We start from the raw sequence: 14,254 nt of genomic DNA, 5'->3' as shown, positions 1-14,254 counted from the left end.
AGGCCAGCCACCAGCCTACTTGCCCCCATTCTATTAGGTACCCTCCCTATAGGCAGAGCGGAATGGCCCTCTTCCAATCACCTATCAACGTGTCCTCTAGGTGTGGGCGGCTGGGTGCAGGAAAACACTATGGTTAGGGATCCTATCTATTTATTGCCTCCAGGAGTGAGGTAAAGTAAAGCTTTAAGGGGAACTGCACCCACTGATTTGGCATCGTTTTTTGGCTTACCATGACAGAACCCAAATATGAGTTGCCTAGGGAGTGTGGTTTGATGTGAGTGTTTCTTGAGTGTCCTTGCCACCACCAAGACACACCCATCTGTCAGAACCTTGCCCACACCTGTTTCCCCCACTCAATCACAACAAACAACCCTTCTGCAGGTAATATGAGAAGAATGCAATTGCTGAATTCATGTAGATTTTCTAAACTAAGTGTTTCAATAACATTCAAATGTAGTAACAGGTCCATGTAGAATATACCACCCGTTACATAATAATACCGTTCAAGCAGTTTTGCAAAAATAACTATGTGCACCTTTCATTGTCATTCCCAGCCGATACAGATACTGTTCCTATCAGCATTTTGTCTGATGGTAATGGGGCCACCGTGGCAAACATGTCATGGTGGTCAAACCTTCTTGTGTGGGGTCCCAGGTAGTGGCAGGTAGCCTTGTGGTTAGAGTGTTGGGCAAGTAGCCAAAAAGTTGCTAGATTAAATCTCCGAGCTGACAAGGTAAAACTATGTCATTCTTCTCCTGAACAAGGCAGTTAACCACCTCTATCACCTGTCATTGTAAATAAGAATTCCTTAACTGACTTGCCTAGTTTAAAAAAATACAACAGTAGTTCACTGATCCTGGTGCAGAATACACAGGGTTTCTCCCTCCCCATATTGACTGATATGATTTAAAAAAGGCAGTAAAAGTTGTCTTGTAACATTTTAATGCCGAGTGCCAGGTCATTCAGAGACACTTTTAAAACATTTATTTTTATTTCACCTTTATTTAACCAGGTAGGCCAGTTGAGAACAAGTTCTAATTTATAACTGCGACCTGGCCAAGATAAAGCAAAGCAGTGCGACACAAACAACAACAGTTACACATGGCATAAACAAGCGTACAGTCAATAACACAATAGAAAAAAAAGAAAAAGAAAGTCTATACACAGTGTGTGCAAATGGCGAATAGGCCATAGTAGCGAAGTAATTACAATTTCACAGATCAGCACTGGAGTGATAGATGTGCAGATGATGATGTGCAAGTAGAAATACAGGTGTGCAAAAGAGCAGAAAAGTAAATAAAAACAATATGGGGATGAGGTAGGTAGATTGGATGGGATATTTACAGGTGGGCTATGTACAGCTGCAGCGATCGGTTAGCTGCTCAGATAGCTGATGTTTAAAGTTAGTGAGGGAAATATAGGTCTCCAGCTTCAGAGATTTTTGCAATTCGTTCCAGTCATTGGCAGCAGAGAACTGGAAGGAAAGGCGGCCAAAGGAGGTATTGGCTTTGGGGATGACCAGTGAGATATACCTGCTGGAGCGCGTGCTATGGGTGGGTGTTGTTAACGTGACCAGTGAGCTGAGATAAGGTGGAGCTTTACCTAGCAAAGACTTATTGATGACCTGGAGCCAGTGGGTTTGGCGACGGATATGTAGTGAGGGCCAGCCAACAAGAGCATACAGGTCACAGTGGTGGGTAGTATATGTGGCTTTGGTGACAAAACAGATGGCACTGTGATAGACTACATCCACTTTGCTGAGTAGAGTGTTGGAGGCTATTTTGTAAATGACATCGCCAAAGTTGAGGATTGGTAGGATAGTCAGTTTTACGAGGGTATGTTTGGCGACGTGAGTGAAGGAGGCTTTGTTGTGAAATACAAAGCCTATTCTAAATTTCATTTTGGATTGGAGATGTTTAATATGAGTCTGGAAGGAGAGTTTACAGTCTAGCCAGACATCTAGGTATGTGTAGTTGTCCACATATTCTCAGTCAGAACCGTCCAGAGTGGTGATGCGAGTTGGGCGGGCGTGTGCAGGCAGCGAACGGTGTAAAATAATGGATTTAGTTTTACTAGCGTTTAAGAGCAGTTGGAGGCCACAGAAGGAGTGTTATATGGCATTGAAGCTCGTTTGGAGGTTTATTAACACAGGTGTCCAAAGAAGGGCCAGATGTATACAGAATGGTGTCGTCTGCGTAGAGGTGGACTATGTAGCCTGTCAACTATGTGTCTGTCTATCCCTGTCCCTGTTCTCTCCTCTCTGCACAGACCATACAAACGCTCCACACCGCGTGGCCGCGGCCACCCTAATCTGGTGGTCCCAGCTCGCACGACCCACTTGGAGTTCCAGGTCTCCTGTAGCCTCTGGAGCTGCCGATCTGCGGCCAACAAGGCAGAGTTCATCTCAGCCTATGCCTCCCTCCAGTCCCTCGACTTCTTGGCACTGACGGAAACATGGATCACCACAGATAACACTGGCACTCCTACTGCTCTCTCTTCGTCCGCCCACGTGTTCTCGCACACCCCGAGAGCTTCTGGTCAGCGGGGTGGTGGCACCGGGATCCTCATCTCTCCCAAGTGGTCATTCTCTCTTTCTCCCCTTACCCATATGTCTATCGCCTCCTTTGAATTCCATGCTGTCACAGTTACCAGCCCTTTCAAGCTTAACATCCTTATCATTTATCGCCCTCCAGGTTCCCTCGGAGAGTTCATCAATGAGCTTGATGCCTTGATAAGCTCCTTTCCTGAGGACGGCTCACCTCTCACAGTTCTGGGCGACTTTAACTTCCCTACGTCTACCTTTGACTCATTCCTCTCTGCCTCCTTCTTTCCACTCCTCTCCTCTTTTGACCTCACCCTCTCACCTTCCCCCTACTCACAAGGCAGGCAATACGCTCGACCTCATCTTTACTAGATGCTGTTCTTCCACTAACCTCATTGCAACTCCCTCCAAGTCTCCGACCACTACCTTGTATCCTTTTCCCTCTCGCTCTCATCCAACACTTCCCACACTGCCCCTACTCGGATGGTATCGCGCCGTCCCAACCTTCGCTCTCTCTCCCCCGCTACTCTCTCCTCTTCCATCCTATCATCTCTTCCCTCTGCTCAAACCTTCTCCAACCTATCTCCTGATTCTGCCTCCTCAACCCTCCTCTCCTCCCTTTCTGCATCCTTTGACTCTCTATGCCCCCTATCCTCCAGGCTGGCTCGGTCCTCCCCTCCCGCTCCGTGCCTCGATGACTCATTGCGAGCTCACAGAACAGGGCTGCGGGCAGCCGAGCGGAAATGGAGGAAAACTCGCCTCCCTGCGGACCTGGCATCCTTTCGCTCCCTCCTTTCTACATTTTCCTCTTCTGTCTCTGCTGCTAAAGCCACTTTCTACCACTCTAAATTCCAAGCTTCTGCCTCTAACCCTAGGAAGCTCTTTGCCACCTTCTCCTCCCTCCTGAATCCCCCTCCCCCCTCCCTCTCTGCAGATGACTTCGTCAACCATTTTGAAAAGAAGGTCGACGACATCCGATCCTCGTTTGCTAAGTCAAACGACACCGCTGGTTCTGCTCACACTGCCCTACCCTGTGCTCTGACCTCTTTCTCCCCTCTCTCCAGATGAAATCTTGCGTCTTGTGACGGCCGGCCGCCCAACAACCTGCCCGCTTGACCCTATCCCCTCCTCTCTTCTCCAGACCATTTCCGGAGACCTTCTCCCTTACCTCACCTCGCTCATCAACTCATCCCTGACCGCTGGCTACGTCCCTTCCATCTTCAAGAGAGCGAGAGTTGCACCCCTTCTGAAAAAACCTACACTCGATCCCTCCGATGTCAACAACTACAGACCAGTATCCCTTCTTTCTTTTCTCTCCAAAACTCTTGAACGTGCCGTCCTTGGCCAGCTCTCCCGCTATCTCTCTCAGAATGACCTTCTTGATCCAAATCAGTCAGGTTTCAAGACTAGTCATTCAACTGAGACTGCTCTTCTCTGTATCACGGAGGCGCTCCGCACCGCTGAAGCTAACTCTCTCTCCTCTGCTCTCATCCTTCTAGACCTATCGGCTGCCTTCGATACTGTGAACCATCAGATCCTCCTCTCCACCCTCTCCGAGTTGGGCATCTCCGGCGCGGCCCACGCTTGAATTGCGTCCTACCTGACAGGTCGCTCCTACCAGGTGGCGTGGCGAGAATCTGTCTCCTCACCACGCGCTCTCACCACTGGTGTCCCCCAGGGCTCTGTTCTAGGCCCTCTCCTATTCTCGCTATACACCAAGTCACTTGGCTCTGTCATAACCTCACATGGTCTCTCCTATCATTGCTATGCAGACGACACACAATTAATCTTCTCCTTTCCCCCTTCTGATGACCAGGTGGCGAATCGCATCTCTGCATGTCTGGCAGACATATCAGTGTGGATGACGGATCACCACCTCAAGCTGAACCTCGGCAAGACGGAGCTGCTCTTCCTCCCGGGGAAGTACTGCCCGTTCCATGATCTCGCCATCACGGTTGACAACTCCATTGTGTCCTCCTACCAGAGCGCTAAGAACCTTAGCGTGATCCTGGACAACACCCTGTCGTTCTCAACTAACATCAAGGCGGTGGCCCGTTCCTGTAGGTTCATGCTCTACAACATCCGCAGAGTACGACCCTGCCTCACACAGGAAGCGGCGCAGGTCCTAATCCAGGCACTTGTCATCTCCCGTCTGGATTACTGCAACTCGCTGTTGGCTGGGCTCCCTGCCTGTGCCATTAAACCCCTACAACTCATCCAGAACGCCGCAGCCCGTCTGGTGTTCAACGTTCCCAAGTTCTCCCACGTCACCCCGCTCCTCCGCTCTCTCCACTGGCTTCCAGTTGAAGCTCGCATCCGCTACAAGACCATGGTGCTTGCCTACGGAGCTGTGAGGGGAACATCACCTCAGTACCTCCAGGCTCTGATCAGACCCTACACCCAAACAAGGGCACTGCGTTCATCCACCTCTGGCCTGCTCGCCTCCCTACCACTGAGGAAGTACAGTTCCCGCTCAGCCCAGTCAAAACTGTTCGCTGCTCTGGCCCCCCAATGGTGGAACAAACTCCCTCACGACGCCAGGACAGCGGAGTCAATCACCACCTTCCGGAGACACCTGAAACCCCACCTCTTTACGGAATACCTAGGATAGGATAAGTAATCCTTCTCACCCCCCCCCCCTTTTTAAGATTTAGATGCACTATTGTAAAGTGACTGTTCCACTGGATGTTATAAGGTGAATGCACCAATTTGTAATTCGCTCTGGATAAGAGCGTCTGCTAAATGACTTAAATGTAATGTAAATGTAATGAAATCACCCACAGCAAGACCGACATCATTGATGTATACAGAGAAAAGAGTTTGCCCGAGAATTGAACCCTGTGGTACCCCCATAGAGACTGCCAGAGGTCCAGACAACAAGCCCTCCAATTTGACACACTGAGATGTAGTTGGTGAACCAGGCGAGACAGTCATTTGAGAAACCAAAGCTGTTGAGTCTACCGATAAGAATACGGTGATTGACAGAGTCAAAATCCTTGGCCAGGTCGATGAAGACGGCTGCACAGTACAATCTTTTATCGATGGCGGTTATATCGTTTAGTACCTTGAGCGTGGCTGAGGTGCACCTGTGACCAACTCGGAAACCGGATTGCAAAGCGGAGAAGGTATGGTGGGATTCGAAATGGTCAGGGATCTGTTTATTAACTTGGCTTTCGAAGACGTTAGAAAGGCAGGGCAAGATGGATATAGGTGTATAACAGTTTGGGTTTAGTGTCACCCCCTTTGAAGAGAGGGACGACCGCGGCAGCTTTCCAATCTTTAGGGATCTCGGACGATAAGAAAAAGAGATTGAACAGACTGGTAATAGGGGTTGCAACAATGGCGTCGGATCATTTTAGAAAGAGAGGGTCCAGATTGTCTTGCCCAGCTGATTTGTACGGGTCCAGGTTTTGCAGCTCTATCAGAACATCCGCCAGCTGTATTTGGGTGAAGGAGAAGCTGGGGAGGCTTGGGCATGTAGCTGCAGAGCTGTTGGCCGGGGTTGGGGTAGCCAGGAGGAAAACATGGCCAGCCGTAGAGAAATGCTTTTTGAAATTCTTGATTATCGTGGATTTATCGGTGGTGACAGTGTTACCTAGCCTCAGTGCAGTGGGCAGCTGGGAGGAGGTGCTCTTGTTCGCCATGGACTTTAGTGTCCCAAAACATTTTGGAGTTAGAGCTACAGGATGCAAATTTCTGTTTGAAAAAGTTAGCCTTTGCTTTCCTTACTGACTGTGTGTGTGTATTGGTTCTTGACTTCCACCACAGGATGTTTTTGTGCTGGTCGAGGGTAGTCAGGTCTGGAGTGAACCCAGGGCTATATCTGTTCTTAGTTCTACATCCGTATTAAGCCTGTCTGCACATCATCTTGCAAGTCTCCATGTGCTGGCTCCATACATATTTTTGTGAACACACATAGTCGCTGTTCTATTACCAAAAGTAGTTAGGATAGGTCTCATCAGATTTAATGTCCACGGCGTATCCTAGCCTGGTGCAACCAAGCTGATCGCTGTGTTCACCTTTCTATTTCACTTCAGATATCAAATGTAAAGTGAAATAGAATGGTGAACACAGCAATCAGGCTGGCTCCACCAGGCTAGATTAAGCCCTGGACATTAAATGAATCTAAGAAGTAGAAAATAAGCAACAAATAATGTCAGTTTACATAAATTATGTTTAACAATTGGTGTATCAAATATATCAAAGTAATGAAGTGTGTTTCCTTCTGAATTTATACAAATGATGCTGTATTTGTAGAAATTATGAGCCTGTGAAAGCGGTTGCTGCTGACAGGTGAAGGTTGCTGGCCAGATACTTGCCAACATGTGGTTGACATTTCCATTCATACTGTAGGAATGCTCACAGCGAGGGCATGCCTACATGATGCTGATGAGGGCCCCCTTGCTGGTCTTCTCTATGCTGCATGTTCGGCTGTCACTGGACATCTCTCAAATAACTGCAGCAGGCAATCTTATGAGGTGATGTTGACTGGGAGGGCCTGTGACAGGAGGATATAATAGACAGCCAAGTGGTAAATTGCATTTTGTTCTAAAGAAAGGACACAGCTTTTTGCTCATGCATTTCACAACCAAAATGACTACTAGTTGCAGTTCCTTGGCTGGAGCATTAGACTACTATTTTGTCAAGTAGTACGCTACTTTTTAATACAACTTTTCACATAGCACACATTACCGGTCATTTTTGATGAAGCCTTCCGTGATGGCGTGTCCCTGGCAACAGAGTTACTTGTGGGTACTTGTGTCACGTGACACACTTTCTTCTGGAGGTTTTGCCTGTGAAAATAGGTCGGTCTGGCCCAACCGGGCGTCGGTCTGGCCCAACCGGGCGTCGGTCTGGCCCAACCGGGCGTCGGTCTGGCCCAACCGGGCGTCGGTCTGGCCCAACCGGGCGTCGGTCTGGCCCAACCGGGCGTCGGTCTGGCCCAACCGGGCGTCGGTCTGTCTCAGAAAAACAGGGTCAATCAGTTGTCATCAAATCCTCAATTATAAACATAGCTCAAGAATATAACATTACATTTACATTTAAGTCATTTAGCAGACGCTCTTATCCAGAGCGATAATCTTGTTTGGAAGACAATTCTGTTGACTGACTCGCTCCAGATTGGATTAGATTCAGGCCGGTGACGCCGTTACACTACAATGTATGCAACCAATTGTGATATGTTTTGCTATGGCCCTGGGTTGGTTTGAGTTTGTTGCTGCTAGTTAGTACACTGTTGTCGTCAGACATGAGTTAGCTAGTACCACCATTGCTGCATCCATTACAGTTACTAGCAAGGTTAGTCAAAAAATAGCTTGCAATGCTAATTTTAGCTAGGTAAATAGGGTGGTGCCCTCAATCTTAGTTAATTTGCTAAAGTTAAACTGCATCTAAAGTCAATCTGGCGACATCACAATCATGACAAACGGTTTTCCTACAAATGATTTGCCTTCTTTTGAAATGTTGCGTTTCCAAGTAAAAACTGAGTTGTATTGAGATAGCAAGCCAGCTAGCTAGTTGGTAGCTAGCTAGCTAACGTCAGCAATGCTAGTGATGATTGTGATAATGATTATCAAAAGATACATAACCAGCAGTCTATTGTCTACCTACCAGTATACTCACCACCACTGGGGACCAACAAATTCCAACCATCTATTCCGCATGAAAGGATCTTTCGGCAGGGCATGCAAACTATAGTTGTCTGTGCATCCTGCTGGAAGCATGCATTTCATGGTCAATCCGTATAGGGCCTTTCAAATCAAGTCCAACTGTAATTGTCACATGCACGGAATACAACAGCTGTAGACTTTATTAATGTGAAATGCTTACATACGCAATTTTTTTCCCCAACAATGCAGTTAAAAAGTAAGACCATTTTAATAAAACAAAAGATAAAACAGTAGCGACAGCGTATTGTAATGAACTGACTAGATCATACTGCCAGACTGAGGCTTGAGTTTACGAATTGACGGTTTATTAACCCAACATTACACAGGCTACTGTTTGGCCATAGCTCACGCCAAATAAATTAAAGATGTAAGAGAGAACAATGGCTAAACGTGGTCTTAACTTCCAATGCTCCATCCCCCTGCCCAACCCCCGTCCACGATGACGGCTTCAGAGCATTCCAGGCATTCCCGTGATTGGCAGATAGCAGGTTGATTGGCATGTCGGACCCCGCGAACACGGGTAAGTACAACACAACCCACTAATAACAACCCACATAACACACAGCTGTCTGTGCGGGTCGCTACAGTAAATAAAGAGTGTGAACGTGTACAGTTGAAGTCAAAAGTTTGCATACACCTTAGCCAAATACATTTAAAACTCAGTTTTTCACAATTCCTGACATTTAATCCTTGGAATAATTCACTGTTTCAGGTCAGTTAGGATCACCACTTTATTTTAAGAATGTGAAATGTCAGTAGAGAGAATTATTTATTTCAGCTTTTATTTATTTAATCACATTAGTCATTAGTCAGTAGTCTTCCACAAGCTTCCCATAATAAGTTGGGTGAATATTCGCCCATTCCTCCTGACAGAGCTGGTGTAACTGAGTCAGGTTTGTAGGCCTCTTTGCTTCCACATGCTTTTTTAGTTCTGCCCACAAATTTTCTATAGAATTGAGGTCCAGGCTTTGTGATGGCCACTCCAATACCTTGACTTTGTTGTCCGTAAGCCATTTTGCCACAACTTTGGAAGTATGCTTGGGGTCATTGTCCATTTGGAAGACCCAATTGCGACCAAGCTTTAACTTCCTGACTGATGTCTTGAGATGTTGCCTCTATTTTGTGAAGTGCACCAGTCCCTCCTGCAGCAAAGCACCCCCTCAACATGATGCTGCCACACCTGTGCTTCACGGTTGGGATGGTGTTCTTCGGCTTGCAAGCCTCCCCTTTTCCTCCAAACATAACGATGGTCATTATGACCAAACAGTTCTATTTTTGTTTCATCAGATCAGAGGATATTTCTCCAAAAAGTACAATCTTTGTCCCGATGTGCAGTTGCAAACCATAGTCTGGCTTTTTTTAATGCCGGATTTGGAGCAGTGGCTTCTTCCTTGCTGAGTGGCCTTTCAGGTTATATCGAAATAGGACTCGTTTTACTGTGGATATAGATACTTTTGTACCTGTTTCCTCCAGCATCTTCACAAGGTCCTTTGCTGTTGTTCTGGGATTGATTTGCACTTTTCGCACCAAAGTACTTTCATCTCTAGGAGACAGAAAGCGTCTTCTTCCTAAGCTGTATGACGGCTGCATGGTCCCATGGTGTTAATACTTGCGTACTATTGTTTGTACAGATGAACGTGATACCTTCAGGGGTTTGGAAATTGCTCCCAAGGATGAACCAGACTTGCGGAGGTCTACAATTCTTTTTCTGAGGTCTTGGCTGATTTATTTTGATTTTCCCATGATGTCAAGCAAAGAGGAACTGAGTTTGAAGGTAGGCCTTGAAATACATCCACAGGTACACCTCCAATTGACTCAAATGATGTCAATTAGCCTATCAGAAGCTTCTAAAGCCATGCCATAATTTTCTGGAATTTCCAAGCTGTTTAAAGGCATAGTCAACTTAGTGTATGTAAACTTCTGACCCACTGGAATTGTGATACAGTGAATTATAAGTGAAATAATCTGTCTGTAAACAATTGTTGGAAAAATTACTTGTGTCATGCACAAAGTAGATGTCCTAACCAACTTGCCAAAACAATAGTTTGTTAACAAGAAATTTGTGGAGTGGTTGAAAAAATAGTTTTAATAACTCCAACTAAGCTGTATGTAAACTTCAGACTTCAACTGCATCTACGTGTGAGTGTGTGTGTGGCGTTAATATGCATGTGTCTGTGTGTTTTGAGTGTGATGTGTGCGTGATGTGTGTGTGTGTGTGTGTGTGTGTGTGTGTGTGTGTGTGTGTGTGTGTGTGTGTGTGTGTGTGTGTGTGTGTGTGTGTGTGTGTGTGTGTGTGTGTGTGTGTGTGCGTGTGTGCGTGCGTGTGCGTGTGCGTGTGCGTGTGCGTGTGCGTGTGTGTGTGTGTGTGTGTGTGTGTGTGTGTGTGTGTGTGTGTGTGTGTGTGTGTGTGTGTGTGTGTGTGTGTGTGTGTGTGTGTGTGTGTGTGTGTGTGTGTGTGTGTGTGTGTGTGTGTGTGCGTGTGTGCGTGTGTGTGTGCGTGTGCGTGTGCGTGTGCGTGTGCGTGTGCGTGTGTGTGTGTGTGTGTGTGTGTGTGTGTGTGTGTGTGTGTGTGTGTGTGTGCGTGTGCATAGAGCCAGTGCAAGAATGTCAGTAAACAATCTGTAAATGAAAGGGGGGTTAATGCAAATAGTTCAGGTAGCCATTTGATGAACTGTTCAGGAGCCTTGTGGTCCCAGACTTGGTGCTCCGGTACCGCTTACCTTGCGCTAGCAGAGAAAGCAGTGCATGTCTTGGGTGGCTGGAGTCTTTGACAATTTTTAGGGCCTTCCTATAGAGGTCCTGGATGGCAGGGACCTCGGCCCCAGTGATGTACTGGACCATACGCACTACCCTCTGTAGCTCCTTGCGGTCGGATGCCAAGCAGTTGCCATACTGTACCAAGCCAGTCAAAATGCTCTCAATGTTGCAGCTGTAGAACTTTTTGAGGATCTGAGGGCCCATGATAGGTCCTTAGTGATGTGGACACGAGGAACCCGTGGGTCCAGTGTGTTTGGGATGATGTTGATGTAAGCCATGACCAGCCTTTCAAAGCATTTCATGGATACAGATGTGAGTGCTACGGGGTGGTAATCATTTAGACAGGTTACCTTGGTGTTCTTGGGCACAGGGACTATGGTGGTCTGCTTGAAACATGTAGGTATTACAGACTGGGTCAGGGAGAGGTTGAAAATATCTGTAAGGGTTTTCTTCTGGTGAAAGAGAGGCGGACCAAAATGCAGCATGGTGGTTATTCATGTTTTTAATAAAGACGACTATACATGAACAGACTAAACAAAACAAGAAAAGTGAAAACCTAAACAGTCCTATCTGGTGCAAACACAGAGACAGGAACAATCACCCACAAAAACCCAACACAAAACAGGCTACCTAAATAGGGTTCCCAATCAGAGACAATGACTAACACCTGCCTCTGATTGAGAACCATATCAGGCCAAACATAGAAATAGACAAACCAGACACACAACATAGAATGCCCACCCAGCTCACGTCCTGACCAACACTAAAACAAGGAAAACACATACGAACGATGGTCAGCACGTGACAATATCAGTGAAGACACTGAAGTAAGAAGTATGCTTCCTGGTAATCCTTCTTTATCAAATTTCCAAATGGCCGTAATCCTTTGAATGTGTTGAGGGTGAGGAAACAACGGAGCCCCATTCAACGAAGGGAAAGTAAGTGGGTGGAGGGGCGATTTGCACGTGGAGCTTGGCAAAGGGGTCCATGATTTGTAATCCAAACCCACATTTAATTTACTTGTTGTGACGCACTGAGGTTCCAAACTCTGTTTTAGACGAGACAGACTTTATGACAGAAATTATCCTATTTATACTTTGTATTACATTTTGACAATAGAATAATTTTATGAATCATATCGGGACCCCAAAGGGTGCACGTTTTAGCTTTTGCCCCAACAGTACACAGCTGATTCAAATAATCAACTAATCATCAAACTTTGATTACTTGAATCAGCTGTGTAGTACCAGGGCAAAAAACTAAACATGCACCCCTTGGGGTCCACAGGACCGAGTTTGGGAAACACTGGATTAGTTGTTTTTTATGGGCACTCGCTCTATAATAATGATCTGTGGTCTGTGAAGGCCCAGCCACAGAAAACAGACCTTCTCATTGAAAGAGTTGCCTCACTCCTGTCATGTTGTCTTTTTTGTTGCTGCTATCTTAGAAAATGCTGTTTCCACCTTCTGATAGTATCATACTTTTATTGATCAACTGTTTGTGTCTGTTTGCGGTTTCACTTTTACCACCCATTTATTCCTACACCCATGTTGAGAGAGATTGTGGTTTGCATAATTCCATATTGCTTCAATGCATCGTTGAGAGGCTCTTACTGTCCCGTACTGCACCTGGGAAATGGCTCCAGAATGTGCATTTCAGTTCAGAGGCTGAACATGAAAAGTCAATTACAGAGATGGATGGAGATGTGACTGAGGACTCTGGCTGACTCTTTTTACTCATGTGGTTCTGTTCTGTAGGAGTCCTTTTTCCATTGGGTTTTTGGAGTGACTGAATCTGACTGCTTGGAGCCATCGATGTGGACACAGGAAAATCCATCCTCTTTGTCCCAAAGCTGCCTGAGAGCTATGCAACCTGGATGGGAGATTGCGTCACTGGCAACGCCTTTCAGCTCAGTCACAAGAGAGAGAGGGATAGAGGGAGAGAGCGAAGAGAAGAGAGAGGTTTTATTTATAAATGAGATCATTTTCAGAATGAATGTGTTTGGCTGCCTGTTATTGCATATCTAGCCCTTTGGTTTCTCGAAAGGAGATATTATTTTTAAATGGATTCCATAGACTTCAAACCTTTATCTCTCGAGCTCAGCAGACAGAGTCAGGAGTATTGCAGCCTAGTATTGCTTTAATCAGCAAATTCAGTAGATGCATCCAGCTTATCTAAAAGGCCCTCTTCTCAGACAATAGTGCTTCTGCAGACTGTCAGTTTGAAGTCTCTGAAACACAATGGATGGAATATTAGATTACCATATTTCTTTACTGTTGACTTACATGTATGTGTATTTATTCAGCTCCTAGCCTTGCCTCGGACTAATTAGTCCATCTCTCTCTCTCTCTCTCTCTCTCTCTCTCAGCTATTAAGCTCTGTCTGTATATTTCCTTAGATGTCACAGCCGCTAGAACGGTATTGTGCTAAATTGCCTGAGAAAAACACTTTATTTGTTCTTAAATCAAGTGTTTACGACATTGCCATTAGCACACTGTGGCTGATATTTTGACAGTGTAAAATATGGGGATTTAACAAAAAAACAACTTTCCCCATACTGTACTTTATTCTTAATCATGTGCCATGTGTAGATGTTTTAGACAGTTATGAAACCAGGGGTGGCAGATGGGTAAACACCTGTCACCTCACTCAACCAACCTTTGTCAGAACCTGATAGGTGGATGAAAGTAATTATTTGTTGTATCTATGCTGTGATGCATCTGACTCATTTGGGTGACCTTGGCACCATTGTCACTGTGACTCAGATTATATGTGAATATGATCAGCCTCAGGAGACAATATGGACTCAAGACACTAAGAATCCTGTATTATTGTACTGCACTGTGTGTGTGTGTGTGTGTGTGTGTGTGTGTGTGTGTGTGTGTGTGTGTGTGTGTGTGTGTGTGTGTGTGTGTGTGTGTGTGTGTGTGTGTGTGTGTGTGTGTGTGTGTGTGTGTGTGTGTGTGTGTGTGTGTGTGTGTGTGTCTGTGTGTGTGTGTGTGTGTCTGTGTGTGTCTGTGTGTGTCTGTGTCTGTGTGTTATCCTGCTTCTTAAGGGCTACTCATTAAAACAGATTGTGTTTGTGTCTTTTGACAAGATCCATCCCTGAGAATACTTCAAGGAGAAATGCGTTGTCGGTGAGGTGCAATACACCTGTGATGCAAGTTAGTGTTCTTTTTAAGTCTGTTTTTGAGTAACAATGCAGAAGATGTGTCTTATATTATTTAGGTTGAAAGCCTGGTCAGGATGCTGAGCTTCATACTGGAAACTGAACCAATGGGCAGAG

Source organism: Oncorhynchus keta, chromosome 2 (genome assembly GCF_023373465.1).
Source record: "Oncorhynchus keta strain PuntledgeMale-10-30-2019 chromosome 2, Oket_V2, whole genome shotgun sequence".
Taxonomy (NCBI): domain Eukaryota; kingdom Metazoa; phylum Chordata; class Actinopteri; order Salmoniformes; family Salmonidae; genus Oncorhynchus; species Oncorhynchus keta.
This window is presented reverse-complemented; position numbering follows the sequence as displayed.